Consider the following 18,003-nt stretch of genomic DNA (forward strand, 5'->3'; position numbering starts at 1 on the left):
CCTGGGATCGAGTCCCACTGTCAGGCTCTCTGCATGGAGCCTGCTTCTCCCTCTGCCTGTGTCTCTGCCTCTCTCTCTCTCTCTCTCTCTGTGTCTCTCATGAATAAATAAATAAAATCTTTAGAAAAAATAGGAAAAAAAAAGAATAGTATTTGAATAACTGAAAAACTTCTTAATTTCTAAAATGAAGCAGAGAATTCATTGAGCAACCTCTATTTTTAACCAGCAGGCAATCAAGGACTTGCCTGTCAAATAAATTTGAAAAGGACAAGGAGAGATTAAAATAAAGATGATTTCTGAGTATATCTCGAGTCCTGCTCGTTTAATGTACCAGATATACACTAATATTTACCTTAATTCTCACAATACTGTGAGGTAGGCCTAGTATTATTATGCATCATTTCCATTTTAAAGATGAGGAAACTGAGGGGCACCTGGCTGGCTCAGTTGGTTAAGCTATAATCCAATGCTTGTTTCTTTTTTATCTTTTATAAATTTATTTTTTATTGGTGTTCAATTTGCCAACCTATAGAATAACACCCAGTGCTCATCCCGTCAAGTGCCCACCTCAGGGCCCATCACCCAGTCACCCCCACCCCCCGTCCACCTCCCCTTCCACCACCCCTAGTTCGTTTCCCAGAGTTAGGAGTCTCTCATGTTCTGTCCCAATGCTTGTTTCAACTCAGGTCATGATCTTAGGGGTGTGAGAGCAAGTCCCATGTTGGGCTCTGTGTTCAGCAAGGAGTCTGCTTGGGATTCTCTCTCCCTCTCCCTCTGCCCCTCTCACTCATTCTCTTTCTCTCTCTCTCTTAAATAATTAAAAAAAAAAAAAAAGATGAGGAAACTGATACATTGAGAGTTTACATAAGTTTCCTCAATACCTGAAACCAGGTTAGGTTAAACTACTCTGCTGTAAGTAGTTGAACTTACAATAATAATATTATTGTATACAATCACATTAAGCATTTTAAGTTAATTTTTTATACCCATGGTTTCTTCTCTTTCCTTAACATGGGATTCCACACCAAAAAGTCATTTTATTGGTTGGCTGAAATTTTTGGAGTCTTCCCCGGAAATCCCAAAGCCTGAGATCCCTCCTCCATAGAAAACCATGAAGCTGCTTTTCCCTTCTCAATCCAAAGTAGGGCTGCCATGGGGCTCTGGCTAAAGATCTCTATTTCTATGGAAGTCACAAAGTTATATATCTCTCTGAGTCTAGGAAAATTAATTTTTAGTCTTGGAGAACCTATCTCTTTGTCTAATTCTCTTCTCCCAAGAGGGCTGGGGCTGGAATTTCTTTGTATTAAAAAAGCTGGATTTCCAGTTTCCCTTTAAAAAATTGGAAGTCTGGCCTTTCTGGGCTCACATCCCACAGAACAAAAGCTGGGACAGTGCAACAGCTGCCTTCTTTATCCAAACCACATGCCCTCCAGCTCACCACAGACCCTTCCAGCTCACTCCTCCCATCATTTTATCTGCCAGACCCTTCTAAGCGTTTGGATTTGTTACCCTTGGCTTAGGCTTTTGGAAACAAAATCCAGGAAGGTTTGCTGTGACTTCTTCTTTGGAAAGTGTCATAATCCTCCCTGGAAGGGATGAAGCAAAACAAACTACCTTTCTGGATGACAGGAGGCAAAAATTCAGGGTGAGGAGGGGAAAAAAAAAAATCCCTCAAAATTTGGTCTGCTACTTCTCCCTAGTAAAGAAAGTTCATTTCCATTCTTGTACACCTGAATTGGTTATCTGAAATGCACACCTGCTCCCACTGAGATAGAAGGGCTCTATTCAACATTCCGCAACGAACAAAGTGGGCCTTCAATAAATATTTACTGAATCAAGTTGTTCTGCTGTTCCCGAGTAGATTAGAACAAAAATATTAAAGATCAGCATCCATGCCTACACACAAACAAGGATTTGTTCTAGGAATTTTAATTGTATTCTAGATTCACACGCACTAACAGACTTGCCAACTGTTGTCCTTTGGAGTTGCAAAGCATACAAGTGAAAACGACATCTATGATTGCTGGCGAAGTAACTAGTTCTCTGGGCCCTAGAACATTATTTAAAAAGAAGTCTTTAGAAAGCTGTCACTTTATCCCAGATGTGCCATCCGTATGGGATCAAATCTAGACAAAGTCACAAAGGATTCTGAAAAGGGACCTGCATAAATTCAGTAACCTGGGATTTCCTCTGGGTATCAATGCTCCTGACTTGTCAGTAAAAGGAGCGTCCAGGCTCTTTGGCTAAATTTTCCAAGTCGTTCTATGTATGTATATCTGGACCCACGAAAGAGAAAAGGATAGCAGGGAAGTGTCGAAAACAAGAGCACTCTATAAAATGAAGATGTTTGAAAGGATTCGTTGCCCTCACAGTTAATTATAGGCTGCTTATCCAAGAATTCTCTCTACTGCTGGCTTTCGCTACTAGTGCAGCTCAGCAAAAGCAACCTACTGCCAGCTTTCCAAACCACCTTCCTTCTTCCTTTTTTACTTTTTCCACAGGACAAAATACTTCAAGGATTGAATCATAGGTGGCTTATAAGAACAAATACGGGAGTCTTTATATTTTCAGATCGCACTTGCTGTGTGGAAGCCCAGATCCCTTACCAGACATAGAAGTCGTAACTGGCTCGTCAGCTGGACTCAGCAAATACAATGCTATCTACCCAGTGATTAGCCAGCAATCGCTAAATATTTTGCATGTGTTTCAAATATTGTCTCATCAATTCTTAACTCATGTTTAATAAAGGTGGGATCAAAGCTCAAAAACGTGAAGTGACTCGTTCCAAGTCACACAGTCATTGAACGGAGTTAAAAGCATCTCATCGGCTTTTAACTTCTAGTTCAATTCAGAAGGTGTCCCTAAACCCAAGACCTTGCTGGTGTCTTTAAAACACTCTAGGGAGGCCTAGAGATAGGTAACGGCATTAAGGCTTTTGAACAAGAGATAGGAAGATGCTTTGTTCTGGATGAAATGAAATTTGCAATGTAAGATCCTGGGACGCCCGGGAGGCTCAGTGGTTGAGTGTCTGCCTTCGGCTCAGGGTGTGGTCCTGGGATCCAGGATCAAGTCCCTCATCAGGCTCCCCTTGGGGAGCCTGCTTCTCCCTCTGCCTGTGTGTCTGCCTCTCTCTGTGTGTCTCTCATGAATAAATAAGTAAATCTTTAAAAAAAATGTAAGATCCTGAGGATTCATCACACACACACACACACACACACACACACACACACACACACAAATACTTTGACCCATTAGGCTCAAGCCACAGCCTTGGCTGTGGCTGTGTTGTGGAGGGCTGGAAGTGCACACGGGCCTTTTTGTCAAATCATCATAAAGTACTTATTTAGCATCACCTAATCACACATGACAACCCTTTGAGACAGATTTCATTATTGGTCACATTTTACAGGTAAAGAAGCTAGGAATTAGACAAGTGACATCACTTATAGGAAACACACAGCCTGGGTAGCGCGGTGGCTCAGCGGTTTAGCACCTGCCTTTGGGCCAGGGCCTGATCCTGGAGGCCCGGGATCGAGTCCTGCATCCAGCTCCCTGCCTGGAGCCTGCTTCTCCCTCTGCCTGTCTGTCTGTCTGTCTCTCTCTCTCTCTCTCCCCCCATGTGTCTCTGATAAATAAATAAATAAATAAATCTTAAAACACACACACAGCCTAAGGGATTGTACAGCCCTGGGTTCAAATTGAGTTTCGACTTTTCTGGCCCAAAGACGAAGTCCCTCCAAAAAGGATGTGTCCTTCTGCATACCCCATTCCTCGCGCTCAGCCCCATATCACTACTGAAATCCCACCATCCAGAATTAGTTTCTGTGGGGAGGGGGACTGCTGACCCAGCATCCTCGTTCCCACCCGCATTAGAGCCCTGAGACGGGGGCCAGGGCCCCGCCTTCCAAACTGAAGAGTTGCCCGTGGGACCCGTGGGACCTGTGCCACCTGCCGAACTGAGGAAAGAAAAGCGCCTGAGAGGCCGAGGACGGAGGGAAGCGGGCACAGGCCGCCCCGGCTCCCACCGGGTGTTCCAAGCCCCGAGCCCCGGGGCCGAGGGCGGGCGACACCCCCAGTCCTAAGGGAACCGCCGGGGTCGCCTGCACTGGGGCCGCTTGCACCAGGTGCTCTACTTTCAAACACAGGTTTTAAGGACTTGGGCCTTCCGGGCGCCGGGGAGAGCCGAGCGCGCTGTGGAGGCCTCGGCACGCTGCCCCCCCCCGCCCCCCCGGGCTGTGGCCACCCGCCACCTGCAAAGGCAGCCCCCCCCGCCTACCCCCAGCCGCTCCCCTCCCCCCACCATCACATGCAAATCTTTGCATCGCATCACGTGGTCGCCGAGACCCACCTCCGGACGTAGTGCCCCGCGGAAGACCACGACCAAGTCTTCAGAGGTGTTACCCACCGAGGACAGGTGTGGGGATCCGGGCCCAGGTGGAGACCGCGCTGGGGCTCGGGCGGCCGAAGCCACAGGTGCAGCCCCCCCGCCCCTCCCCCCCGCTGCGGGCGCCGTCACCCCGCGCGGCCCAGACCTGGCCCTGGGGGGAGCCGGGGGCGGGGCGGGGAGCGGGTCAGGACGCGGAGGAGCTGCCCCGCGGTCCCTGCTGGGCCCCGCCACCCGCGGGCCTGGGTCGCCCCCAGGGCCCCGCCGTCTCGCGGCTCCCGAGTCCTTACGGGACTGAGAGGAGAGACGCGGAGGGAGGCCCCGCGGAGCCGCGAGCCGTGCAGGGTCCGTCCAGGGCCCCAGGGCCCCTGCACCCCCCCCCCCCGGGGCCCCTGCACCTCCCCCGCGGAGCCGCGAGCCCTGCAGGGTCTGTCCAGGCCCCCAGGGCCCCTGCACCCCCCCCCCCCCCGGGCCCCTGCACCTTCCCCGCGGAGCCGTGAGCCTGTGCAGGGTCCGTCCAGGGCCCCAGGGCCCCTGCACCCCCCCCCCCCAGGGCCCCTGCACCTCCCCCGCGGAACCGCGAGCCGGTGCAGGGTCCGTCCAGGCCCCCAGGGCCCCTGCACCCCCCCCCCCAGGGCCCCTGCACCTTCCCCGCGGAACCGCGAGCCGGTGCAGGGTCCGTCCAGGCCCGGGCTGAGCCCCCGTGGCCCCTGCACCCCCCCAGCCCCACGCGCCTTGTAGCTGAAGGGCCTCCCGTCCCAAGTCGGCCCAGACATACCCCTTGGTAAAACCAAACTGGGGAAGGTAGTTTTATTTTTATAAAAATAAAAAAATGTGGGCAGCCCGGGTGGTCCAGTAGTTATCGCCGCCTTCAGCCCAGGGCGTGACCCTGGAGTCCCTGTGTGGAGCCTGCTTCTCCCTCTGCCTGGGTCTCTGCCCCCCCCCCTCTCTCTCTCTCTCTCTCTCTCTGTCGCTCATGAGTAAATAAATACAATCTTGAATGAATGAGTTAATGAATGAATGAATGAATGAGTGAATGAAGAAACCTGAGGCTTGAGGCTTGCCTCTGCCCCGTTCCAAGTGGGTCAAGTTGGCCAGATCTGTCCCTGCTGCTGGAACCCGTGCTTAGTGGTCAGGCTTTTTAAGGTCAGGAGCTGTGGTCAACAGTCTTAGGAGAGCACATGGCCCCATGACACCTAAGGGGAGTAAGCTGGCCCTACCTTAAGGCAGACTCATAAAAGGAGAATTTCACTAAAATTTAATTGATGAGAACTCACCCACTTTTTCGATGTTCTCCCCTATAGCTCCCCAATCTTATCTCTCTCGCGTCTCTGCCAGTTGTCATCGCCAAAGTGAACACCAGTGAGCAGAAGCTTCTGTGGCTTTTCAGAGCCTCATCTCTCCAAACTCCACAGTACATAATGTTATCGAAAACAAAACAAAGTTGAGAAAAAAAAACAAAACAATAGCCTACAACCAACCTTAGATCTTTTTAAGTTATTTAATTTTTATATAAGATGTAGGAAACTTAGTTCCCTACAAGGGCCATAAAATGATGCAGCTAAGCAAAGTATAGAATATCATATTATATATTATAATTCTAAAGAATTAGTAAAGAGCATAGAACAGCTTGGGATTTAGAATCAGCTGACCCCGGGTTGAACCCTGTTTAACCATTTACAGGATGTATAATCTTGGGTAAATTAGTATCTCCAAACCTACACAGTTTGTGCGTCTGTATGAACCCACCACTCAAGTATCCTGATGACTAAAGTGTTAATGTCCATCAAATGCTTTTTATGCAGCCGGCCTTAGAGTGAGCACTCAGTAGATGGTGTCCCATATTCTTTTTTTTTTTTTTTTTTAAGATTTTATTTATTTATTCTTGAGAGATAGAAGGAGAGACAGAGCCAGAGACACAGGCAGAGGGAGAAGCAGGCTCCATGCACCGGGAGCCCGACGTGGGATTCGATCCAGGGTCTCCAGGATCGCGCCCTGGGCCAAAGGCAGGCGCCAAACCGCTGCGCCACCCAGGGATCCCGGTGTCCCATATTCTTAAGAAAAGTAAGTCAAATGACAAACAGCAATATTTCTCCTATCCCACCCACAGTTATGTATCTTTATCCACTTACCAGGAAGAATTATGGAATATTCATCATAGTCTCATTTCTCCATAATGTCTTCTTATGAGACCTTGGGTAATAAAATGATTCACCTCAAAAAAAATGAGAACATATGAAGAAAATTATCCTAGCAATGTGATCTGACCTTTCTCAATTTCCTCATCTGTAAAAAGGAGCAAGAACACCTATCAGTATTTATCAGCAGATAAACTTACTTCATTATGTGAAAATACTCCCTAAATTACATGATGCAGGGACACCTGGGGGGCTCACTGTGTTAAGAGTCTGACTCTTGATTTTGGTTCGGGTCATAATATCAGGGTGATGAGATCAAGCCCTGTGTGGGGCTCCTCGCTGGATGTGGAACCTGCTTAAGGTTCTCTTTCTTCTTCCTCTGCCCCTCCCTCCTACTTACACTCTCCCCCCACCAAATAAATAAATAAATCTTTTTAAAAAATTACATGATATTTGGGGCACCTGGGTGGTTCAGTGTTTGAGCGTCTGCCTTTGGTTGAGGTTGTGATGCTGGGTCCTGGGAATGAGTCCCACATCGGGCTCCCCACAGGGAGCCTGCTTCTCCCTCTGCCTCTTTCTGTGTGTCTCTCATGAATAAACAAATAAAATCTTTTTTTAAAAATTACATGATATTTTTATTTCTTATTTGGGACAGAAGGGATGGATTGGAGATATAAGAAGCAGTTTTAACTAAAGAACACTGAATAGCTGCCTCATCAAAAAGTGGCACTTTCTAATTTTATCCCCCTTATTACTCAAGGTCAACCTACACCACTTTTTTTTTTTTTAACTTATCACTGGCAATGACAAATTATGAGATTAAAAATATATTAACTACTGGGAAAGAAGAAACTATTATCATTACAGTGTCTCCTATCTTTATCATTTGGCTTCCTAGGTAAGTTTGATGAAGAGAAAAATCACCTAAACCACCATATGATCTTACCTGCCAGACCCTATATTTAGCATTCCGGAACAGACCGACCAAAATCCTTCCTTCAAAAGAGACTGAAGTATGTACTACAATTAATATTTTAAATGGATTTTGCTTAGCTTTTTATATTGATGGAAAGACTTCTATCTGCAGGTATTTTACTAGCATTGATTTGAAATTATATTTTATGTAGAGATGCCTGGGCGGCTCAGTGGTTGAGCATCTGCCTTTGGCTCAGGTTGCGATCCTGGGGTCCTGGGATCGAGTCCTGCATGAGGCTCACCACAGGGAGCCTGCTGCTCCCTCTGCCTATGTCTTGCCTCTCTCTGTGTCTCTCAGGAATAAATAAAATCTTTTTAAAATTTTTATTTAAGTATGCTTTGTATATATATTGAAACCCAGCAAAGTGAGCATTTCTACAGACAAATGAACTTTTATCCTATGTTTTTACCAAAAAAAAAAAAACCCACAAAAAACAAAAACTCTATGCTTCCTTCCAAAAAGGCTATTTTGATTTCGTACGTAGAACTCACGTGGTTTCCCTGAGTAGGTCTTGGGTAGGACTTGCTTTGCCAGGCTGATGAGACTATTATAGCCTGTACGTAAGACTTGAATATTTATATATCACAGTTTATTTATTGAAGTGGGTGAAATATTTTTAACTCCCACTCTGCTTTATAGAGGGAACAATTTCCCTTAGAAAGAATATTATTAGCATGGAAATTTAAAGGTATGATGATTTAAAAATAGCAGAGGAGTGAAAAGAGTAAGCTCTAGGGTCAGACTGCCTGGGTCTGCGGCAGACTCTGCTTGTGGTGGCTGTGTGACTTTAGGCAAGATTTTTAATGACTGTGCCTCAGTCTTCTCATCTTTAAACCCTGCAGCATGTATGGGCAAACTCGTGCAATGCTGCCGATTTAATCCTTAAGCTGAGTGATTAAAAATAAAGTATGTAAAGGACAATAACAAGGCCCAGCAGAAGAATTTATATATGTGCATAAACTCTTGGTACAACCAATCTGACATATTCTTCCCTTCTAGTAAAAAGGTAATACTTTATTCAACTTGGCTCAAGGTAGGCTTTTCAGTTGGTGTCTAAATTTAGTCCTAGAGTTCTTTTTTTCCTGGTGGTTTCAGGAACATTCATACTCCATGAAATATGAGCATTTATATATTGTCTTCTGGGTGCCCTTCACTACCCGGGTTTATGTTTTACATTTCACCTATGATTCTTCCTTCAAGGTGATAATGGTCTAGCCCAGAGGTAGGTAAACTCCTACCAAATTGAGCTCACCACCAGTTTTTTATATGGCCTCTGAGGTGAGAATGGTTTTGATTAAATGGGTAGAAATATCTAAAGAAGAATTATATTTTGTGACATGCGAAAATGATGTGAAATTAAAATTTCAGTATCCATTTAAAAACGTGTTACTGGAACACAGCCATATTCATCCACTTACATATTGTCTATTTTCTTGGCTACCTTTGTGCTACCACAGCAGAGTTGAATAATTAGTATAGAAATCATATGGCCCACAAAGCCTAAAGTATTTAGTATCTAGCCCTTTAAGAAAATGTTTTTGACCCCCCCCCCCTCCAGCCTAAATCTGTCCCAGAAAGAATGGAAGTTGGCACACTAACAGGATTATAGGCAAAGTTCTATTAAGCAGAGGACAAGCTGGTGTTTATCTGATGACCATAGAATAATCTTCTGCTTCAAGACAAGAGAGAAAAAGAAGAAGAAAGACCAGTTATTTGCCGACTAAGAAACTCCACGTTAGGATTGCTCATCATAAGAACTTTTCCAAATTTTCTATAGTGATAGATGGATCCTAATTATATTAAATGGGTTATTCCATTATGATATTACACAGAAAATGAGTCAGAAATTCAGGCAGTTGAGACCAAACACAGGCCCACCCCACATCCCAGGCAGTTGGTGACATGTTAAATACCCACCAGGTTCCCAGCTCTTCTGGGAAAGTGATGTAAAGCATTTTCCCCCAGGAGGAACTGCCACATTTGGTGCCTCAACATTCATCTCTTCACTTCCTGCTCTGTTGCAGGCATTTCGGTCAGTTCTGAGGATACAGGGATGATCAGGAAAGCACTCTCCGTGCTCTCACGGAACCTAAGATGCAATGCAGGTGACAAACAATAAGCAAATGAATAAAGGAAGAAATGCGGAAAAGTGCTCTAAAAAAGCAAAATATAAAAAACCATGATTCCACTCTTATGAAGAATTTAGAGCAGTCAGATTCACAAAGACAGAAAGAGAATGGTGGTTGCTAGGAATTGAGGAGAGGTGGGAAGAGTATGTCATTACTTAGTGGCTACAGAGTATAAATTTCAGCAAATGGAAAGAGTTCTGGAGGTGAATGGTGGTGATGGGTACACAATATGAATGTACTTGATGCCACTGAACTGTAACTTAAAAGTGGCTAACATGGCAAATGTCATGCTATTTGTATTTTACCATGATGTTTTAAATTGGGGGAAAAAACAGTAGAAAGTAAAGAAATGGTTCTAAAAGTTTCCCTAAAGAGGAGAAAAAAAACCAAAAAACAAAAAAAAGACAAGTCACCCACAAAAAAAAAATAGGATAAAGAAAGAATATTCAATTTCTAATCAGGAACTGGACACTAGATAATAGGGAAGAAAAGTGTATTCAAAATTCTGTGCTGAAATTATCTTCAACTTAGCCTTCTATACTCAGACACATTAATTACCTGTGAAAATGGAAAAAGTCATTTTCAGAAAAACACACAAATACACAGGTATAGTCATGGTAGCTGTCTAAGGGGGCAGATGTTCATGTTAATGTATTTGCAGTTTAAAAAAAATATCAGAATACATAAAAAGATATATATGGTAAAACTCCCCCTCCAATGCTCACTCCCATATTCTCAAATTGTTCTTACTGCTTATTTCCAGAAGTTACCACTGCTGTTAGACTCTCACGTAACTTTCAGAGTATCACTCTGCATACATAAGCAAATTTGAATATGGATTCTTTCTCTTCCCATCCTTTAAAAGATTTAAGTGGGGTCATTAGGTAAGTAAGGCATGAGTAGTAGGAAGACAGCCACGTGTAGACCCAGGAGGAAAGTGTTCCAAGGAGAGGAAAGAGAGACCAGAGGCTTCAAGGCAGGAACTGGTGTCATGTGTTTAAGGATCAGAAGTAAAGTCAAAGCAAGGAAGAATGTCAAAGTGAGGCTCAAAGTGAAGGTCAAAGGAAAATCAGGCTGCATGAAGGAGAGTGTGGCAGGAAAACAAGGCAGAAAGGAAGGGAAAGGCCAGGGACCTCGCCTAGAATAATAGTTGATAGCCTGCCAACCCTAACTCATTGAGAAATTGCCTGCCACTGTCGCCATCCCTATCTATCACCAAAGGACCATTATGATAATTTGACATCAAAAGAAAAAAAAAAAAAAGGATTCCATGGGCCCCCACCTGTTCCAGGAAATGGTCAGCTGTGGTACAGCCTCACCCCTTAACACTGAACAATTCACCTCTTTTGAGATGTCCCCAGATGGCTCACCTGCCCTTGAGGCCAACCAAAGAATGCGGAGTATTCCTAAAGTTCAAATAGAAAGTCTCCCCTACTTCCAAAAAATCCCACCAGAATAGAATGTTTGTCAATTAGAGACTGTTTCCTCTTTTTTTGCCATAAACTAACTCTACTTTCTGCCACCTTAGAACTCCTGCTAAACAAAAGTGATGACAGCTGGGTTCCCTTGTCCAGTTTAGGAAGAAGCAGATTTTGCTCATTTATCTCTGACACAGTTTGGTCTTCGACATCATGAGACATTTACACCTTTGGCCTAAGTAGGGGATCCTACCTTTCCCCAGCTCCTGAAATGGAGAGGGAAGAGAGGGGGGGAGAAATCAGCAGATTCTTATTTATTTATTATTTTATTTTTGTATTCTCTATGCTTCTTAAAGTCTGTTATCCTTCAGTACTAAATCCAAATACTTATTTCATTTTACCCCCAAATTTGACTCAGAGGAGTTCGTTTTTTTCCCCCAACTGATCTCTATTTTGCACAATACATGCATAGACATAAACTCATGAAACTTTCCAAGTTTTATTAAAAAGGTATTAAAACTATCTTTGATGTAGTTCCCATAAAGCAATATTATGACTCAGGGTGCATTTTTAGAGAAATTACGATGAATTCTTTTAAAATTCTAATTATAGTTTAAATAACTTAATTGCTATTCAATATCAACACATCATACATCCAATTCAATATACTTCTTGAAAATATTGCAAAGGATTAAAATAAATTATCGTGTATACTGTGTAATTTCACCTTAATTATGTATTTCTGTGATTGGTTTTCAGTTTCACTATTTCTGTTTTCTTTGTAAATCATCTTTCTTCTCCACGGTATTTCTTGCTTGATAAAAGGATAATGTCAAAAAGATGAGATTCTAAGTTTTTTAAATGTTTCTATTTTAAAAGTAGATTTAGAAAAATTTAAAGCAGCAGAAAGTGGATAAAATGGGTGAAGTTTGTCTCTGTCCCCTTGAATTCTACACCCATGAAGTAATTAAAATATGAAATGTGTGTATGAGTGTGTGCACATGCATGTGTGTTAAAAAAAAAAAGTCAAGAATGGGACTCTGTGAAGAGTTTCAGCCAACTACAAAACTAGAGGACACATAGTCCACACAAGACTGCTCTCACTTCTCACACCAACCTTATGTTTGTGGGTATCCCAAAGCCACCTTCAGATTTGAAAATTTTCTAGGACTTAGAGCTCACTGAAAGCCATTATACTCATAGTTTATTTCAGGGCGAGGATACAAATGAAAATCACCCAATGGAAGAAGCACATAGGGGGGAGTCTGGGGAAGTACCAGATGCAGAGCTCCCATTGCCCTCCCCCTAGAGTGTCAGGTCACTTTACTTTCCTGGCATCAAGGTGTGACAATAAACATGGAGTATTGCCAACAAGGGAAATTCACCCAAACCTCAGTGTTCAAAGTTTTTACTGGAGTTCTATCATGTAGGTATGATGGATAGGCTCCTTGCCCGCATGGTTGAGCTCAGCCCCCAGGTTGCCTGACACAGCATGACCCTAAGTAACGTTGCTGGGTTGTCTGATGTGGCCAGCTCCTGGGCACAGCCAGCCTCCACCACACATCTTATTGTTAGACCATCTGGTGAACGAAGGTTCAGGAAAACAAAGGCACTCCTTTCTGACCTGTCATTCCAAAGGCTTAGTGATTACCCCCCAAGAAGCCAAAGTTAAAGGCCAGAATTTGTGGGGGAGGGGGCAAGGTTAAATTCTTTACTACATAGGCCTCTAAGTGAAAAACTATTAGAGTATGAGCAACCAGGCTTATTTTTTCTTTCAGCTGATTTCAGACATTATTCCATTATATATACAGTATTATATATATTCAATATATGTAATATTTCATAATATTATATATATATATATATTAGAAGAGAGAACAGTAATTGTCTTTTTTGCCATCATAGAATAGTAGGGGCAGTGGGAGAAATGGGATACTATTCATTTTATGCTTTTGCTGTTTGTCTTTTTTTTTTTTTTTCCTTTCTGTCCACTTGGCTTCCTCCAATCCACTGCAGTTAGTTTCCATTACTAAAATGTCACTCTGAGTTAGGGATCGCCTAGACAATGTCCACGGAGGTAGATAAAGGAGTAAATCTCCCATTTGAGGTTGGCTCAACATTGATATACTTTGTTCGCGTATTACACATTAAAAAATATACATTTTTTCCAGAAAGGAAATGTTTCCTTACTTCTCCACTGAACCCCCCTTTTTTCTCTTGAAAGGGGTAGATCTTTCAGCAAATCTTTTCTTTTTCTTCTTTTGTGGCACATGCAGAGAAAGAGTTCTCTGCCATAATAAAATTTACAGCTGGGGTGAGTAGAAACTTGTCCCTGACTCTTACTCTAAGGTGTAAGTCAACAATAGAACCTGGTGATGGTGGTCCTTAAAACACATCTTCTCATCTAAAGGAGTAGTGTCCACTCAGCTCTAGTTAATGGTTACATGGTGAGTATAAGAAAAAGGTAGAAAATCTGAAATAACTCCATTCATTCATTCATTCATTTGTGTGAAAGTCACACAGCATAAAATTAACCATTTTCAGGTGAAAAATTCAGTAGCATTTAGTATATTCACAATGTTGTACAATCACCACCTCTATCTAGTTCCAAAAATTTTCCATCGTTCCAAAATAAAACCTTGTGCCCATTACATAGCTCTCTATTCCCCCTTCCTTCTAGCAACTGGCAGTCACCCATCTACACTCTATTTCTGTGGATTTACCTATTCTGGGTAGTTTCTACGAATGGAATTATACAATATGTGATCTTTTGTATCTGGCTTCTGAAATAACTCCATTTTAAATATGGTATCAATGCTAAAAAACAATAAACAACAATATTGGGTTAGATAAACGTGTCAGGGTGGGTATGGCCCGCCCATCACTAGTTAATAGGCTCTATTCTGATGTGAAGAGAGAGAAGAGGCCATAGATAGAAGTTTGATTAAAAGAAGGGGCCTATCAAGATGTTTTCTAGGAAGACAAGCAATTGAACTAGGTCATCAAATTCATAAACCCAGTCAAGGACATAGAATCCTGTGGAGAGAGCCTGTTAGAATCATGGTTTTGACAGGAAAACTAAGCCCGATGTTCTAGAAAATCCTAGAAAGTAGAGAATAGAGAAAAGAACTTCAAAGGTGGAAATCAAGTAGTCTGTAGACCTAAAAAACATGGAGGATTTAAAAAAAGAAAAAGAAAGAAAGATATAGGGTAAAATAGAATGATGTGAGAGATGATGCCAATTGGAACTCAGCTTGAAGCTCAATACTTAATGTTTTCATCTCAGATTCTTCCCTAAGAAAATGAGTAGAATTACTCATTGTGCTGGATTGTTGTTAGAATTGTAGATATTATTTCTATAATACCTGGCACAACATAAAAATGATTAACTATGAATTATTATAATAATGAGATTGGTATCGACAGTTATTTTTTTGTTTTCAACAGAGTTTAAGTCAATACTCCTAGGATAGACATTTGCTTTCTGGACTGCCTTTCTACTCCCTGCTGGGTGCAGGTGGGACACCATAAAGTGGCATAGCACATCCTCAAGGGGTTTAATAGACCCTCAATAGAAGGAGAGAGGTGTTCTTACAAATGTCTGTGAAGCACTTTACCACTAGTTGAGAGGAATGGTCATGGCTTTTAAATTAAATCTAAATAATTTTACTCATTGGAAAGGATGACAGATGGACAGTGTGACCCCCTGTAATCCCTTTTCGTTGTGGAAATGGCAGTTAGTGGAGGGATTAAGCCTGTCAGTGTCACACTGCCAACTGGACAGATCTCAAATTGAGAAGGACAACTTCTGTGTCAGACTAAGTAGGTCAAATTTTTGTACCTTTTCCATAAAGTCCTCTGCCAAGCAGAGAGTGAAAATTCAGGGGCACTTGTTGATTTGACAGAGTTTAGATTTCACTTTTTCAAATATCTTTAATAATCATCTAGAAATTTAAGACCAACAGAGAATTATACCAACACCTCCATAATACAAACAGTGTTTTTGGTCTACTTAAAATGAATTTTGCATCATAAAGAAAGATTTAAACATATGACTCCAAGTCTTAGCTGTTATATAATCTTAAATAATCTCCATGTTTTTGAAAAGGAACGTGCCTTGTTTAATGTGAAATGGGGAAAGGGCCATCTTTTACTCCTTAAAATTCTATTTTCTGATTAGCTCTGTGTACATTAATGATAAAAATCTAACATCGTTTCCAGAAATTAAATGTCTCTCTATTTAAATAATTGACTTGAATTAGTTAAGGGGAAAAAAAAATCTGATTTTTAGAACACAATATACCAAAGGGAAAAACAATCAAGTCTGAAAGTGTTATTTCTCTTATTAAGTCTTTTCCTTAGGGTTTTCAGTGCGCCTTGACTTGCATGGAAGTAGGTGTAATGTTGACAAGAAGGATGTGATACCTACAGAACAGTTCTGGACTCGGTTCCCTTAAGCAGGGAACTTGAGTTGAGCTAGTTTCTATTAGATCTTGAGTGTCAAGAAATTAATAAGGGTATTGATTCCACAGGTGTAGGAACATAATTGTGGGGAGTGAGGTCCTAGTTTCTGATTGATTGCTTGATTAGGCAATGATTTAGCAGGGGAGCAGGAGGCCGGAATCATTTAAACCAATATTTCCAGAATTATAGCACTTATTAAACAGATGAATTAAGGTCACCTATATATGATATATTAATATTTTTAATTACCTTTTTATGACAAGTGATACTGACCTTCTACTTATATTGATGACATGCGCTTTCGTTTTAGATTTATCTGACCAAATGGAAAAAGTTTTAATTAAAAAACAAAATGGTAAAGCTTTATGAAACGTGCCAAACATTGCAAAGGTTGTGTATGAAGGACCGGTTTGTGAAACATTCATTTCAATTAAGAAGACAGGTAGTTTTTTAAATTGAAGTACATCTAACCCTGTGAGGTCCTAGGCATGTGAATTGACATTCTAAACCTGTCAGAACCACTGGATTTGGCGGGGAGGGGTGTCTGGATTTTAATTTTTATCTTTGTGCATCTAAATTCTTAAGTTCCTATAAAATAGTCTGACTGATAATAAACAGAAAAAGATATCATCTCTCCAATGTCTAGAATGAAAATGAATAAATAGAAAGAATCAAAAATCATCAGTCCAAGTGTGACAACTTTAAATATTAGCTAGAAACAGATATAATGAGTCAGCAACCCATGCGAAATACAGACGTCTTGGTATTTGCTTGACACACATTTACACCTTACAAATTGAGAATTACATCTACAGTAATACAAAATCAATTCCCAATTAAAAGCGAGGTTTAATTCTATTTAATTATATTAGTCTTCTTTCGAAAATAAATTCACATGATGGTTTCAGACACAAACAACACAATATCATTTTTTTTAAATGCAATTAAGCACGTTGGCATAAAGGAAAGACATCATGGATATCATGGTATATAGTCTGCAGACCGCGTGGTCCATGCTGGCAGTAGACTGCAAAGTTGTGGATAAGCTTCCTAACAGCCAAAATAAACACAAATGTGTAATTAGTTACAACGGGGGTGGCAAACTATGGCCCTTGGGCCAAATCCCATCTGCCACCTGGTTTTGTAAATAGTTTCACTGGCACACAGCCACGCTCATTTGTTTCTATATTGTCTATAGCTGTTTGTCCACGATGGGGGAAGGATTGAGTGGCTGCAACAGAGACAGTATAACCCGTAAGAAAAAGTTTGCCAAGTCCTGAGTTACAACATCACAGCAATTAAAAGATTTTCAAAACTCTACTGGCTTGGTGAGTTTTTTATTTTTTATTTATTTTTTATTTTTTTTTAAAGATTTTATTTATTTATTTATTCATGAGAGACAGAGAGAGAGAATGAGGCAGAGACACAGGCAGAGGGAGAAGCAGGCTCCATGCAAGGGAGCCTGATGTGGGACTCGATCCCAGGACTCCAGGATCACGCCGTGGGCCAAGGGCGGGCAGGCGCTAAACTGCTGAGCCACCCAGGGATCCCCTCGGTGAGTTTTTTAAAAACACAACCATTTTTAGTTATTAAAAGGCATTGATATTAACATGTTTATCTTTCTCAAAATGGATGTGATATTTTTGCATAAAATTTGTTCCTATATTTCCATATAACAGATTAGCTGCGTTAAGCTGCGTTGCCAACTTTAGCTAGCTAAAGCTCATCTCTTGTATAAATTAAGTACTACATACTCATACTCCCTAAAATATGAGTCTAAAAAGGAACTGCCAGCAAGGCCCAGATCTAAAATAAATCCATTACCTAACAGCCATCTTTTTACACAAGGATTTGTAAACACCGTCCTCTACCATTTACGGTGCATCACATTAATCATTAACTTCAAAGGAAAAGCAATCTCTCGATAAAGAACATTTCCTTCTGCTCAGTCTTTAAGTCCAGATCAGCAGCAACTATCATGTAATGGATTTAGGACAATGCACTGTAAGCAAAGGATGAGAATGTCAATAAAGCTTCTTTAAAAACCTTTCCAACTGCTTGGACTTCAGAGAAGGCAGCGAATGAAGGCAAAGGGAGCCAATCCCAGCTGTGACTATGTGAAGAGTGTCCGTTCCCAGGTTTGACTCCTAGGAGCCTAAATTTGAGGCTGACTTTACTATCGGGCCATACTTGCTTGATCCAAGAGTGGACCCGGTATGGGTTGGCTATCAGATTCAGTCTCCAGAGAACTGGGAATACCCTGGAATGTTGGTTCTCAGACTCACAAATGGAACCCCCAGGAAAAGGAGGCTTGAGCTGTGCTGCTGAGTGAAAAACCAGAGCTGCCCCGATTCCTGCCTCACTGAAACCTCGTTGTCCAGAACTTCCTTAGCTCCTGTGAATTCTCCATCTTTTCCTAATTTCTATTGTTTGTATCCAAAGGAACTTAATAACTTGTCCAGATGGTATCTTTTCAAACACTTAAGGATAGTTA

The 18,003-nt window shown here is 42.0% G+C and overlaps 1 long non-coding RNA gene across 12 annotated transcripts in view; it reads right to left on the minus strand.

The window, feature by feature from the left end:
• The window catches only part of LOC121477286, a 54,559-nt gene that overhangs the window by 11,228 nt on the left and 25,328 nt on the right, over positions 1-18,003 (minus strand). For 2 of the 12 annotated variants that reach the window (XR_005984179.1, XR_005984184.1), the window contains exons 7-9: positions 9,416-9,587; positions 6,517-6,670; positions 5,662-5,791 (exon numbers count right to left, since the gene is read on the minus strand). This is a non-coding gene — a long non-coding RNA (uncharacterized LOC121477286). Of the gene's footprint in view, positions 1-5,661; positions 5,792-6,516; positions 6,671-9,415; positions 9,588-15,788; positions 16,560-18,003 lie in introns of those variants that run through there. The other 10 variants (XR_005984191.1, XR_005984193.1, XR_005984186.1 and 7 more) reach the window with 8 other exon arrangements.

The sequence above is a fragment of the Vulpes lagopus genome, chromosome 17 (genome assembly GCF_018345385.1).
Source record: "Vulpes lagopus strain Blue_001 chromosome 17, ASM1834538v1, whole genome shotgun sequence".
Taxonomy (NCBI): domain Eukaryota; kingdom Metazoa; phylum Chordata; class Mammalia; order Carnivora; family Canidae; genus Vulpes; species Vulpes lagopus.